General features: G+C 33.4%; 1 protein-coding gene across 2 annotated transcripts in view; it reads right to left on the reverse strand.

The window, feature by feature from the left end:
* Positions 1 to 15,704, reverse strand: part of rabgap1 (RAB GTPase activating protein 1) — a 118,631-nt gene that overhangs the window by 4,763 nt on the left and 98,164 nt on the right. The window lies entirely within an intron of this gene.

The following is a 15,704-nucleotide window of genomic DNA, read 5'->3' on the forward strand; positions in this document are numbered from 1 at the left end:
TTACCATCCAACAGTGGACCTTTCTTTAAGATCTAATTCAAAACTTTTGAGTTGACTTGCTGCATCTGGTCATTTTGAAGAAACAAAAATGAAATCATTTTTTTCATAATATAACTTTAAAAAAAATTAAAATTAAAAAAAATAAACATGCCAAGATTGAATCTCAACTCTGAACGATCTCTACCTATACAACAGTGGACTCACAATAGCCTGCAATGGAACTGTGTGTGTGTGTGAATAGTTAAGTATGTCTTTATTTTGTAACTATAAGTTATATATACAGTGAGGAAAATAAGTATTTGAACACCCTGCTATTTTGCAAGTTCTCCCACTTGGAAATCATGGAGGGGTCTGAAATTGTCATCGTAGGTGCATGTCCACTGTGAGAGACATAATCTAAAAAAAAAAATCCAGAAATCACAATGTATGATTTTTTTTACTATTTATTTGTATGATACAGCTGCAAATAAGTATTTGAACACCTGTCTATCAGCTAGAATTCTGACCCTCAAAGACCTGTTAGTCTACCTTTAAAATGTCCACCTCCACTCCATTTATTATCCTAAATTAGATGCACCTGTTTGAGGTCGTTAGCTGCATAAAGACACCTGTCCACCCCATACAGTCAGTAAGAATCCAACTACTAGCATGGCCAAGACCAAAGAGCTGTCCAAAGACACTAGAGACAAATTGTACACCTCCACAAGGCTGGAAAGGGCTACGGGGAAATTGCCAAGCAGCTTGGTGAAAAAAGGTCCACTGTTGGAGCAATCATTAGAAAATGGAAGAAGCTAAACATGACTGTCAATCTCCCTCGGACTGGGGCTCCATGCAAGATCTCACCTCGTGGGGTCTCAATGATCCTAAGAAAGGTGAGAAATCAGCCCAGAACTACACGGGAGGAGCTGGTCAATGACCTGAAAAGAGCTGGGACAACCGTTTCCAAGGTTACTGTTGGTAATACACTAAGACGTCATGGTTTGAAATCATGCATGGCACGGAAGGTTCCCCTGCTTAAACCAGCACATGTCAAGGCCCGTCTTAAGTTTGCCAGTGACCATTTGGATGATCCAGAGGAGTCATGGGAGAAAGTCATTTGGTCAGATGAGACCAAAATAGAACTTTTTGGTCATAATTCCACTAAACGTGTTTGGAGGAAGAAGAATGATGAGTACCATCCCAAGAACACCATCCCTACTGTGAAGCATGGGGGTGGTAGCATCATGCTTTGGGGGTGTTTTTCTGCACATGGGACAGGGCGACTGCACTGTATTAAGGAGAGGATGACTGGGCCATGTATTCTGAGATTTTGGGGAACAACCTCCTTCCCTCAGTTAGAGCATTGAAGATGGGTCGAGGCTGGGTCTTCCAACATGACAATGACCCAAAGCACACAGCCAGGATAACCAAGGAGTGGCTCTGTAAGAAGCATATCAAGGTTCTGGCGTGGCCTAGTCAGTCTCCAGACCTAAACCCAATAGAGAATCTTTGGAGGGAGCTCAAACTCCGTGTTTCTCAGCAACAGCCCAGAAACCTGACTGATCTAGAGAAGATCTGTGTGGAGGAGTGGGCCAAAATCCCTCCTGCAGTGTGTGCAAACCTGGTGAAAAACTACAGGAAACGTTTGACCTCTGTAATTGCAAACAAAGGCTACTGTACCAAATATTAACATTGATTTTCTCAGGTGTTCAAATACTTATTTGCAGCTGTATCATACAAATAAATAGTTAAAAAATCATACATTGTGATTTCTGGATTTTTTTTTTTAGATTGTCTCTCACAGTGGACATGCACCTACGATGACAATTTCAGACCCCTCCATGATTTCTAAGTGGGAGAACTTGCAAAATAGCAGGGTGTTCAAATACTTATTTTCCTCACTGTATATTTATATATAGGCCTTCATAGATACTTTCTATGCTTGGTTATGCAGTCCCTAACAATTTACTTGCCATTGTTATGTGCCATTGCACTCACACATACATGTCTATATTACTAACAGACCAATGTCACTCTACACTGGCCAAGTGAGGACTCAATGAACGATGTCTATCTATACAAGAGAGGACTTGAACAGTGTGTGTGTGTGTGTGTGAACAGTGAAGTGAACTGGCAGTGAAGTCTGTCTTCATTATGTATATATAGTATATTATATATTATGCCTTTTATCAGTCATAATATTTGTTTATTTTATTTAACACTTATTTTCTCTCTTCATAGATACTTTCTATGTTTGGTTATGCAGTCCCTTTAGGGTTTATAGGATTAATCAAACAGAAATAGCTCTTTAAGGTAACGATTTCAGGTCACTATAGTGACCTATATTTAGTATAGCGTAAAGCATACTTTATACAGTGAATAATGATTTTATTCATCAAAATGAACTTCGCGTCCCCAGTTGGATGGTAAAGAACGATACGTGTTTGGCTGCTTTGTACATTTCTTGCCATCACAAACACACTGTAAAGATTTTGGAGGTCAATCTCAAAATGTTATGTCGAAAAACTAAAGTGCAATAAATAATACACGCTTTAGGGTCTGTTTACACGACATCATTTTCAACTGAAAACTGAAAACGTTTTGGCCGTTCATTTCAACGAAAATGCCATTTTGGGGGCCTGACAATGAAAGCTTTTGAAAACGAGTTTTTGTGAGCTCATCTAAAGTGAGGACTAGTTATGCCTTGTAAAGCTTTTATAAAGGAGATTTAAAGGCTGTTAATATTTCTATGTTCTCTATCGTGTTGTGTTTGTTTCCTTTTTCTGTTTAGAATATAAATGAGTCTTTAAATCTCCTTTATAAATTATTTACAAAGCATAACTAGTCCTCACTTTAGATGAGCTCGCAAAATAGTGAACTGACCACTACTAAATGCTTTATAACGGCCTGAATCTACTACATTTACTCACAATTTCTAAGTGATCTTATTAATCACTGTAAACACCTAAATAACTGATTTGTAAATAATGCTATACTTCATTTAGAAATGATAAATTGATTTAATAAAGTATGAAAATGCAATTATTAAACACATTATAGATATGCTTCTAACTCAATAATACAGCGTTTAAAGGTGTATTTATAAACTGCTTACTAATGTCTGCTTTCTGAATTATGATTTATCTGTTTACCAATGCTTAACTAATGATTAATAGGATGCAGTTATTATAAAGGGTTACCATATATATTATATTATATTTCTCAAAATATAACTTCAAATTTGCATTTTTTTTTATTAAAAAAAAAGCATGCCAAGAGGGGATCTGCAACTAAATGTTATAATTATAATGTAATTATTATTATATTAAGATATTAATAATGCGACTGATAGTTTTGGCTGCCTATTAATTAAAACATAATTTCTACTCTTAAAAAAATCAATAGACATGTCCTTATTTTTCTGTTTCCTTTGTTTCTAGGATGTTGATGTACAGAGAAAGTCAGTGTTTGAAATATTGCTCAATTTAAATGCAACCAAACATATGTCGTTCATTACCATCCAACAGTGGACCTTTCTTTAAGATCTAATTCAAAACTTTTGAGTTGACTTGCTGCATCTGGTCATTTTGAAGAAACAAAAATTAAATCATTTTTTTCATAATATAACTTTAAAAAAATCAAAATTAAAAAAATTAAAAAAAATTAAACATGCCAAGATTGAATCTCAACTCTGAACGATCTCTACCTATACAACAGTGGACTCACAATAGCCTGCAATGGAACTGTGTGTGTGTGTGTGAACAGTTAAGTATGTCTTTATTTTGTAACTATAAGTTATATATATTTATATATAGGCCTTCATAGATACTTTCTATGCTTGGTTATGCAGTCCCTAACAATTTACTTGCCATTGTTATGTGCCATTGCACTCACACATACATGTCTATATTACTAACAGACCAATGTCACTCTATACTGGCCAAGTGAGGACTCAATGAACGATGTCTATCTATACAAGAGAGGACTTGAACAGTGTGTGTGTGTGTGTGTGAACAGTGAAGTGAACTGGCAGTGAAGTCTGTCTTCATTATGTATATATAGTATATTATATAGTATATTATATATTATGCCTTTTATCACTCATTTTGAAAACGATGCCTTTACCATCTGCATGTAAACAACATAAACGTGAATTTGTGAAATTGTTACGTCATTCCAACCCGGTCACACTAAATGCGTCTCTATAGCACACATTGTGTTTATTGTGCAATTTATACGTGCATATGATAGGCATGGGTGGGTTTAGGGTAGGTTTAGTAGTGGTGTGTAATATGTAATATGTATTATATGTTTGGTTAGGATTAGTTTTGTAGGATGTGTGTGTATTACACTCAATAAAGTGTGCCATAGAGATGCGTGCCATAGAGATGCATTTTCATGAGATCAGGCAGGTCATGCACAAGTATATAACATGGTCACATGCGTACTTATCATCACGTGTTCACATGTTCATGAGTATTTGAGTTTTTTTTTTTTTTTTTTTTTTTTGACAAAGTAAGAAAGGTTTGGGGTGTGCTTTTAGATGGGCCTTTAAATTTTGACAAACAAATATCTTCAGTAACTGGATCTAGTTTCTATCAACTCCGTCTTTTGTCTAAAATTAAACACTTCCTAACTGACAAAACACTAGAGATGGCTGTTCATGCTTTTATTACTTCCCATTTAGACTACAGCAACTCATTGTATTGCGGTATTTCCAAGTCACAAATCGCTCGCCTTCAACTGGTCCAAAATGCTGCAGCAAGATTTATTCACAAAAGTAGTAAATATAATCACATGATGATGATGATACATTTTATTTATATTGCGCTTTTCTGCTTTACATATAGCCTCACATTCAAGCTGGGGGCAAGCTGGGGCCAGTTGTACTGTTAGAGGGGCCAGTTTAGACCTTATTGTTGTCATATCATTTTCTGCACTGCACTATAGGCATTAACAGGCAAAATACCATGATTACCAATCATTCAACAATGTATTTGCATTGCCATTATATTTTTTAAATTTGCATTACATATTCAGAATCAGTCACATTAACTGCATTCTACGATTTTTGTGTTTTTTTTGCAAAAAGATCAGCAAATTCATCTAGATTTAAGGCCTTTGCCCTCCTTGACTCAATACTTAGAACACCTAAATTGCTTAATCTGTCATCTGACATTGTGGACCTGAGATAGGTTTTCACCAGCTTTAGTGCATACAATATAATATACAATTAAATTATGCTTATTTTAAATGTATTGTGCAGGCTAGGTATAAAAAATATAGGAAAAACCATGATAATATGAAACGCTTCAAAACAGAGCGCACAAAGCGCGTATGCGCATCGCGGGTGCAGAATGATGTGCTCAAAGCAACATGGAGTCACAGTGTTCAGCGCTGCACAAGTGCGCATTTAAAAGTTCACGGCACAAAGCGAAGAAATTTCGAGCGCACAAATCCTAGTGTAGCCTATATCTGTCCAACAGTTTATTGATCATTTGTTTCTTCACATAGTGAAGTTTTAAATTCCAGTTATTGTGCGTTTGATGCCGATTCATAGTCCTTGTGGTGTGAACAGGCACACGGTAGCGAGTCGTTTTAAAACAGCAACAAACATAAAATACAAATACACAAAATAAAGTCATTTTATGCAAATCCACAGCCTTTTATCTACAGATCAAGCATTATAATGTGTATATATCATATTGGAGAGAGTTTTACCGTGCATATATATAACATAATATAAATTAACATTACAAAAGTTAATGATAGTACATTTCAAATACCTAAAAATTGACAATTAAGTGATTTTGTTCGAGTCAAAAATATTACTTAACATTAATGAACCAACGGTACACATTTTTTACTTTAGCAATCTTATGGGTTGTGGTCTCTCAGACATTGGCAGTAATAAAAATACAACAAAAACATAGTTTCCCTTTGGACTTAAATTACATATCTTTGTGGTATACGGTAGAAATATTGCACATTTCAGTCTAGCTTAGGTTTTTAAAATAAATAACACAGTCTTGGAAATAATATGTAAGCATGTGCAAATAAGCCTGTATAGTAAATCAAGTTCTGTTGGTCTTTGTGTTTAAGTGAGAAATTAATTCATTTAAATTGAAAGATCTCAATGTTTATAAGATCTTTCAATTATGTTTAACAGTTTTGAGCGTATAAAAGAGTGTATAAAAATGGGCTCTGAGTTTTGGCAGTGGTTGTGTCTAAGTGAAATATGTAGTTTGGAAGATGTAGTCACTGAATGCATTAATACAACATTGAATGACACAGACATTTGCAACACTTCTACAGTAATACCGTAGTAAAATATTTTCAGAATCTAAAAAATTAAATACTATCAAAACAATTAGATGTAGCTGAACACATACAGGTATTAATCTTTCAGTTTCATCACCATCTATAAAAAGGGGAAACTTGGGGGAAATGTGTACTGTACTGTAAACAATGACCATGTGACATAAAATGCTGTGAATTCTGAACAACAGAAAACAGCAGAAATATGTTAGAATTCTACCCGTTATTTGTGTGTTTTTTTATTTAACGTGTGTTTTTGGGGGGTAAAACCTTTTCTAGTGTTCTGGAAGAATGAGTTGATCTGAGAATGAAGTTTCAGTGCATTTTGAATGTGAAATGAACTGCTGTCAAGCTGTAAGTTGGTTTGGAGAAGATATCATGGTCTTTTAACCTGATATCATTTAAGACATCATTTAAGACTGTGGTATAAATGATTGAATGATTTAACCATAACTCATTACTATCCTTGATATTCTAAAATAGGTATTTTTCATGTGTATGTAGACTAGGGTGTGTGATATTGAGTTGTTGCACTTCCCCCCCACACGCAATTTACATATCAATGCAGGAAGGCCTTAAAGGCCAGTGTTTTTCTTAGGTGAGAAAACTGGCCAACAACCCCCAGAGTAGTGTTACCAATATCTGTGCAACTTCTCAAATACACTAGAATAAACTAGAGAAAACGCTGGGATTTACCCTGCCAAATTTATTTTGTAAAGTTTTCTTTTGTAAAAATGTATTTAAAAAATAAATAAAACAAGAATTACACTATCTACTGTTCACTGCAGTTAATGTTACATTATCCACGTTTACAATACTGTACAAAAATATGAAACTGAGATTAACACTTGTATAGGTGTTTAGTTAAATATATATTTTTTTGTTTTTGTTTTTTTTAGATTCAGAATTTAAATATTAGGTTTTGAACATCAGTTTTGATTAGAGAATGTAAACATCTGCAAATTGGCCTGTATAGAACATAAATGTCTGTTGGTGTTTGTGTTAACACTAGAACGGCCATGGCGGTCATTTTGACCGTTTTGAATTTTATATCTGCAATAACTTTGTTGAAAAAATAAATACAATCCTGCTGGTACCTGACTTTTCCTAAAAGTGTCTGTATTTTCATTTAAAATGTTTTTCATATAAATTACACATAAGGCAAAAAAACAAATGAACATATTTACCTATTTCGGCCATAGACGGTCATATTGACCGCACGGAATTTCGCGGTATTATTATAGGCTATACCAATATACACAACAATAAAATGTGGTTAAAAATACACTAAACATATTCAACAACAAATCATTTAAATGTAATGATATTCAGAACAGAACAAGAATGAAAAAATAACTATAAACAAGCCAAAATGAAATGCGTTATAAGCGAAAGTGAAAGTAAGCGGCGTTAGGCTCACGTAACTTTCTAATTAGAATCAAAATGTTTCAACATTTGCGATGTATTTGGATGGTAAACTATTTCTTTATTATAGGCTTTGTACTTCACTCACGTTCCAATATCGACGGAAAAAATCATCCTCTTCACATGCGCAAAATGGCACGAATTGTAGGCTAGCCTACTAGGCTACAAACAGAGCAGTGGAATTTTTATGTTAGGTTGACTATTTTATTATTATATTTTATTGTGGCTATAATGAACAGGCTGCAATGTCAAGATTGCAATACTGGAATATGGTTGGGGTGTGTGTGTGTGTGTGTGTGTGTGTCGGCGGGCGCGACGCGATCGAACTGTGTAAACAAATATGGGCTACTCCGTCATTTTGTTCAGGACATCTACGGATATTATTTATTTATAAATGTATAATTAAACTTGTTTAAATGTACAGTTTGGTGTTGTTTTGTTTTTTAAAGACATATTAATACAATAAATGCATTAATCTCTCAATTGGGTATTTATCATTAAAGATATAGAGTTTGGAATATAGCGGTCAAAATGACCGCTTGCGGCAGTTCTAGTAGTTATGGAATTCTGGCACTTCTAGTGTTAAGTTAGAAATAATTTTTTTTTTTGCCAAAGCAATAATAAATGATCCACAGTTTGGCTCACATAAGCTCCGTTCACACAGAGATTCCGGAAAATACACCTTGCACAATTCTGAAATCAGTATTATATATTATAATATAATATTTAAATATAAAATCTTGTTTACTTGTTTAGCACTATGTTTACAATGAAACTAAATTAATGATTATTCCAAACACAAATAAAATGTAAGTTTCCCAATTCTAAAGTCACTTTTTCAAAACTCTCTTCACACAGTGATCACACCTTCCGTCTATGTGAGCTAAACTGTGGATCACTGCTTTGAAAGATGTCATTGAATGCATTTTGTTCCATTTACATTAATTATTCTTAAACACAAACACCAACAGAACTTTATGTTCTATACAGGCTAATTTGCACGTTTACATACTCTTTTTAAAACTGTTAATAATAATAGTACTGTTAAACTGTTAAAAATTAATTTCAGTAATATCACATTGAAATAGATATTCTGATTCTAAAATATAATAATATCAAAATAATTAGATGTAAGTGTTAGTCTTTCATTTTCATCACCATCTATACAAAAGGGGAAACTTAGGAATATTTTAGTACAGTAATGTTAAAAAGTTAGTTTGTTAGTATACTTTACTTTATTGTCCTTTTTCAGGAAATTTGTCTTGGACTCAAAGCTGCATTAGTACACAACATATACATACACACACAAACCAAAAAGAGTTTAAAACTACATATATGTATAACTACATCTTGCTATTTAACATATTAATAGATACTCTAACGGTCTTACTCAGTGGGACTCTATACCGTCTCCATGATGGCGGAAGCTGATACATTGGAAATAAAACATGGCTTGAATCACTCACTATTGTCTGTGCATTTTTTTTAAAATCCACGATTCGTAAATTGATTGAAGTGATGAGTACTCTCTTACACCCATAACTTACATTGCAGTTTTCACAAGACATGCAAGCTGTGATTTTAATTGGACCGAAAGATTGCCATATGAAGTTTGCATCCTATAATTTAAAAGACTACCTAAAACGGCATAATGAAATAATTGCATAATTCTCTGATTTACACCGAACAGCCTAAGTCTTCTTAAAAAAATACAATCGTTGCCGGAATTTTGAACAAAGATAATCAATGTGGGCTTTCCAAGTAAATGAACGATCAATGACCACACCTATATACTTATAGGTATCCACCTGCTCAATATTATCATAGATGATAACTGGGCTGTAATCAAAAAGGATTATGTAACATCAACTGCAGTGAATTATAAACAGTAGATAGTGTCATTCTTGTTTTATGAAAGCATTTTACAAAAGAAAACATTGTGTAATGCTCCTGTTGTTTGTGTTTTTTTGTTTTATGTGTGACAAAGTGTATCACTAAGTGTATGGGTGAAACCTTTTCTAATGTTCTGGAAGAATGAGTTGATCTGAGACATGAAGTTTCAGTGCATTTTGAATGTGAAATGAACTGCTGTCAAGCTGTAAGTTGGTTACTGGTTGTTGGCCAGTTTTCTCACCTAAGAAAAACACTGGCCTTTAAGGCCTTCCTGCATTGATATGTAAATTGCGTGTGGGGGGGAAGTGCAACAACTCAATATCACACACCCTAGTCTACATACACATGAAAAATACCTATTTTAGAATATCAAGGATAGTAATGAGTTATGGTTAAATCATTCAATCATTTATACCACAGTCTTAAATGATGTCTTAAATGATATCAGGTTAAAAGACCATGATATCTTCTCCAAACCAACTTACAGCTTGACAGCAGTTCATTTCACATTCAAAATGCACTGAAACTTCATTCTCAGATCAACTCATTCTTCCAGAACACTAGAAAAGGTTTTACCCCCCAAAAACACACGTTAAATAAAAAAACACACAAATAACGGGTAGAATTCTAACATATTTCTGCTGTTTTCTGTTGTTCAGAATTCACAGCATTTTATGTCACATGGTCATTGTTTACAGTACAGTACACATTTCCCCCAAGTTTCCCCTTTTTATAGATGGTGATGAAACTGAAAGATTAATACCTGTATGTGTTCAGCTACATCTAATTGTTTTGATAGTATTTAATTTTTTAGATTCTGAAAATATTTTACTACGGTATTACTGTAGAAGTGTTGCAAATGTCTGTGTCATTCAATGTTGTATTAATGCATTCAGTGACTACATCTTCCAAACTACATATTTCACTTAGACACAACCACTGCCAAAACTCAGAGCCCATTTTTATACACTCTTTTATACGCTCAAAACTGTTAAACATAATTGAAAGATCTTATAAACATTGAGATCTTTCAATTTAAATGAATTAATTTCTCACTTAAACACAAAGACCAACAGAACTTGATTTACTATACAGGCTTATTTGCACATGCTTACATATTATTTCCAAGACTGTGTTATTTATTTTAAAAACCTAAGCTAGACTGAAATGTGCAATATTTCTACCGTATACCACAAAGATATGTAATTTAAGTCCAAAGGGAAACTATGTTTTTATTGTATTTTTATTACTGCCAATGTCTGAGAGACCACAACCCATAAGATTGCTAAAGTAAAAAATGTGTACCGTTGGTTCATTAATGTTAAGTAATATTTTTGACTCGAACAAAATCACTTAATTGTCAATTTTTAGGTATTTGAAATGTACTATCATTAACTTTTGTAATGTTAATTTATATTATGTTATATATATGCACGGTAAAACTCTCTCCAATATGATATATACACATTATAATGCTTGATCTGTAGATAAAAGGCTGTGGATTTGCATAAAATGACTTTATTTTGTGTATTTGTATTTTATGTTTGTTGCTGTTTTAAAACGACTCGCTACCGTGTGCCTGTTCACACCACAAGGACTATGAATCGGCATCAAACGCACAATAACTGGAATTTAAAACTTCACTATGTGAAGAAACAAATGATCAATAAACTGTTGGACAGATATAGGCTACACTAGGATTTGTGCGCTCGAAATTTCTTCGCTTTGTGCCGTGAACTTTTAAATGCGCACTTGTGCAGCGCTGAACACTGTGACTCCATGTTGCTTTGAGCACATCATTCTGCACCCGCGATGCGCATACGCGCTTTGTGCGCTCTGTTTTGAAGCGTTTCATATTATCATGGTTTTTCCTATATTTTTTATACCTAGCCTGCACAATACATTTAAAATAAGCATAATTTAATTGTATATTATATTGTATGCACTAAAGCTGGTGAAAACCTATCTCAGGTCCACAATGTCAGATGACAGATTAAGCAATTTAGGTGTTCTAAGTATTGAGTCAAGGAGGGCAAAGGCCTTAAATCTAGATGAATTTGCTGATCTTTTTGCAAAAAAAACACAAAAATCGTAGAATGCAGTTAATGTGACTGATTCTGAATATGTAATGCAAATTTAAAAAATATAATGGCAATGCAAATACATTGTTGAATGATTGGTAATCATGGTATTTTGCCTGTTAATGCCTATAGTGCAGTGCAGAAAATGATATGACAACAATAAGGTCTAAACTGGCCCCTCTAACAGTACAACTGGCCCCAGCTTGCCCCCAGCTTGAATGTGAGGCTATATGTAAAGCAGAAAAGCGCAATATAAATAAAATGTATCATCATCATCATGTGATTATATTTACTACTTTTGTGAATAAATCTTGCTGCAGCATTTTGGACCAGTTGAAGGCGAGCGATTTGTGACTTGGAAATACCGCAATACAATGAGTTGCTGTAGTCTAAATGGGAAGTAATAAAAGCATGAACAGCCATCTCTAGTGTTTTGTCAGTTAGGAAGTGTTTAATTTTAGACAAAAGACGGAGTTGATAGAAACTAGATCCAGTTACTGAAGATATTTGTTTGTCAAAATTTAAAGGCCCATCTAAAAGCACACCCCAAACCTTTCTTACTTTGTCAAAAAAAAAAAAAAAAAAAAAAAACTCAAATACTCATGAACATGTGAACACGTGATGATAAGTACGCATGTGACCATGTTATATACTTGTGCATGACCTGCCTGATCTCATGAAAATGCATCTCTATGGCACGCATCTCTATGGCACACTTTATTGAGTGTAATACACACACATCCTACAAAACTAATCCTAACCAAACATATAATACATATTACATATTACACACCACTACTAAACCTACCCTAAACCCACCCATGCCTATCATATGCACGTATAAATTGCACAATAAACACAATGTGTGCTATAGAGACGCATTTAGTGTGACCGGGTTGGAATGACGTAACAATTTCACAAATTCACGTTTATGTTGTTTACATGCAGATGGTAAAGGCATCGTTTTCAAAATGAGTGATAAAAGGCATAATATATAATATACTATATAATATACTATATATACATAATGAAGACAGACTTCACTGCCAGTTCACTTCACTGTTCACACACACACACACTGTTCAAGTCCTCACTTGTATAGATAGACATCGTTCATTGAGTCCTCACTTGGCCAGTGTAGAGTGACATTGGTCTGTTAGTAATATAGACATGTATGTGTGAGTGCAATGGCACATAACAATGGCAAGTAAATTGTTAGGGACTGCATAACCAAGCATAGAAAGTATCTATGAAGGCCTATATATAATATATATATAACTTATAGTTACAAAATAAAGACATACTTAACTGTTCACACACACACACAGTTCCATTGCAGGCTATTGTGAGTCCACTGTTGTATAGGTAGAGATCATTCAGAGTTGAGATTCAATCTTGGCATGTTTAATTTTTTTAATTTTGATTTTTTTTAAGTTATATTATGAAAAAAATGATTTCATTTTTGTTTCTTCAAAATGACCAGATGCAGCAAGTCAACTCAAAAGTTTTGAATTAGATCTTAAAGAAAGGTCCACTGTTGGATGGTAACGAACGACATATGTTTGGTTGCATTTAAATTGAGCAATATTTCAAACACTGACTTTCTCTGTACATCAACATCCTAGAAACAAAGGAAACAGAAAAATAAGGACATGTCTATTGATTTTTTTTAAGAGTAGAAATTATGTTTTAATTAATAGGCAGCCAATACTATCAGTCGCATTAATAATATCTTAATATAATAATAATTACATTATAATTATAACATTTAGTTGCAGATCCCCTCTTGGCATGCTTTTTTTTTAATAAAAAAAAATGCAAATTTGAAGTTATATTTTGAGAAATATAATATAATATATATGGTAACCCTTTATAAAAACTGCATCCTATTAATCATTAGTTAAGCATTGGTAAACAGATAAATCATAATTCATAAAGCAGACATTAGTAAGCAGTTTATAAATACACCTTTAAACGCTGTATTATTGAGTTAGAAGCATATCTATAATGTGTTTAATAATTGCTTTTTCATACTTTATTAAATCAATTTATCATTTCTAAATGAAGTATAGCATTATTTACAAATCAGTTATTTAGGTGTTTACAGTGATTAATAAGATCACTTAGAAATTGTGAGTAAATGTAGTAGATTCAGGCAGTTATAAAGCATTTAGTAGTGGTCAGTTCACTATTTTGCGAGCTCATCTAAAGTGAGGACTAGTTATGCTTTGTAAATAATTTATAAAGGAGATTTAAAGACTCATTTATATTCTAAACAGAAAAAGGAAACAAACACAACACGATAGAGAACATAGAAATATTAACAGCCTTTAAATCTCCTTTATAAAAGCTTTACAAGGCATAACTAGTCCTCACTTTAGATGAGCTCACAAAAACTCGTTTTCAAAAGCTTTCATTGTCAGGCCCCCAAAATGGCATTTTCGTTGAAATGAACGGCCAAAACGTTTTCAGTTTTCAGTTGAAAATGATGTCGTGTAAACAGACCCTAAAGCGTGTATTATTTATTGCACTTTAGTTTTTCGACATAACATTTTGAGATTGACCTCCAAAATCTTTACAGTGTGTTTGTGATGGCAAGAAATGTACAAAGCAGCCAAACACGTATCGTTCTTTACCATCCAACTGGGGACGCGAAGTTCATTTTGATGAATAAAATCATTATTCACTGTATAAAGTATGCTTTACACTATACTAAATATAGGTCACTATAGTGACCTGAAATCGTTACCTTAAAGAGCTATTTCTGTTTGATTAATCCTATAAACCCTAAAGGGACTGCATAACCAAACATAGAAAGTATCTATGAAGAGAGAAAATAAGTGTTAAATAAAATAAACAAATATTATGACTGATAAAAGGCATAATATATAATATACTATATATACATAATGAAGACAGACTTCACTGCCAGTTCACTTCACTGTTCACACACACACACACACACACACACACACACACACTGTTCAAGTCCTCTCTTGTATAGATAGACATCGTTCATTGAGTCCTCACTTGGCCAGTGTAGAGTGACATTGGTCTGTTAGTAATATAGACATGTATGTGTGAGTGCAATGGCACATAACAATGGCAAGTAAATTGTTAGGGACTGCATAACCAAGCATAGAAAGTATCTATGAAGGCCTATATGTAAATATATATAACTTATAGTTACAAAATAAAGACATACTTAACTATTCACACACACACACACAGTTCCATTGCAGGCTATTGTGAGTCCACTGTTGTATAGGTAGAGATCGTTCAGAGTTGAGATTCAATCTTGGCATGTTTATTTTTTTTTATTTTTTTATTTTTTATTTTTTTTAAAGTTATATTATGAAAAAAATGATTTCATTTTTGTTTCTTCAAAATGACCAGATGCAGCAAGTCAACTCAAAAGTTTTGAATTAGATCTTAAAGAAAGGTCCACTGTTGGATGGTAACGACCGACATATGTTTGGTTGCATTTAAATTGAGCAATATTTCAAACACTGACTTTCTCTGTACATCAACATCCTAGAAACAAAGGAAACAGAAAAATAAGGACATGTCTATTGATTTTATTAGAGTAGAAATTGTTTTAATTAATAGGCCACAACAGAGAATGAATTTCTTAAAGCAATAACTTTGCTGTAATGTCCACAACATAAAGCTTCTGATGTTTTATAGTGCTTTCATTGAAAGTGTTATGATATTCTGTATTATTTGTTGGTATGGAACTGCTACTGAGGTACAGAAGAAATTATTAAGAAAAGTAGTAACAAGTAAATTGTTAGGGACTGCATAACCAAGCATAGAAAGTATCTATGAAGAGAGAGCGTTAAATAAGAAAAATAATATTATGAATGATAAGAGGATATTCTCGCCTCTGCTTTTGAACTGTTGCCGTCGGGCCGTCTGTATTTTTTACCCCGTTGTAGATTTAAATGGTCTTTCCTAAAACAAATCGTATTTAAATTTTTTTGATAACTGATAGGTTATATATATATA

The sequence above is a fragment of the Leuciscus leuciscus genome (assembly GCF_965113295.1).
Source record: "Leuciscus leuciscus genome assembly, chromosome: 24".
NCBI classification, from domain to species: Eukaryota; Metazoa; Chordata; class Actinopteri; order Cypriniformes; family Leuciscidae; genus Leuciscus; species Leuciscus leuciscus.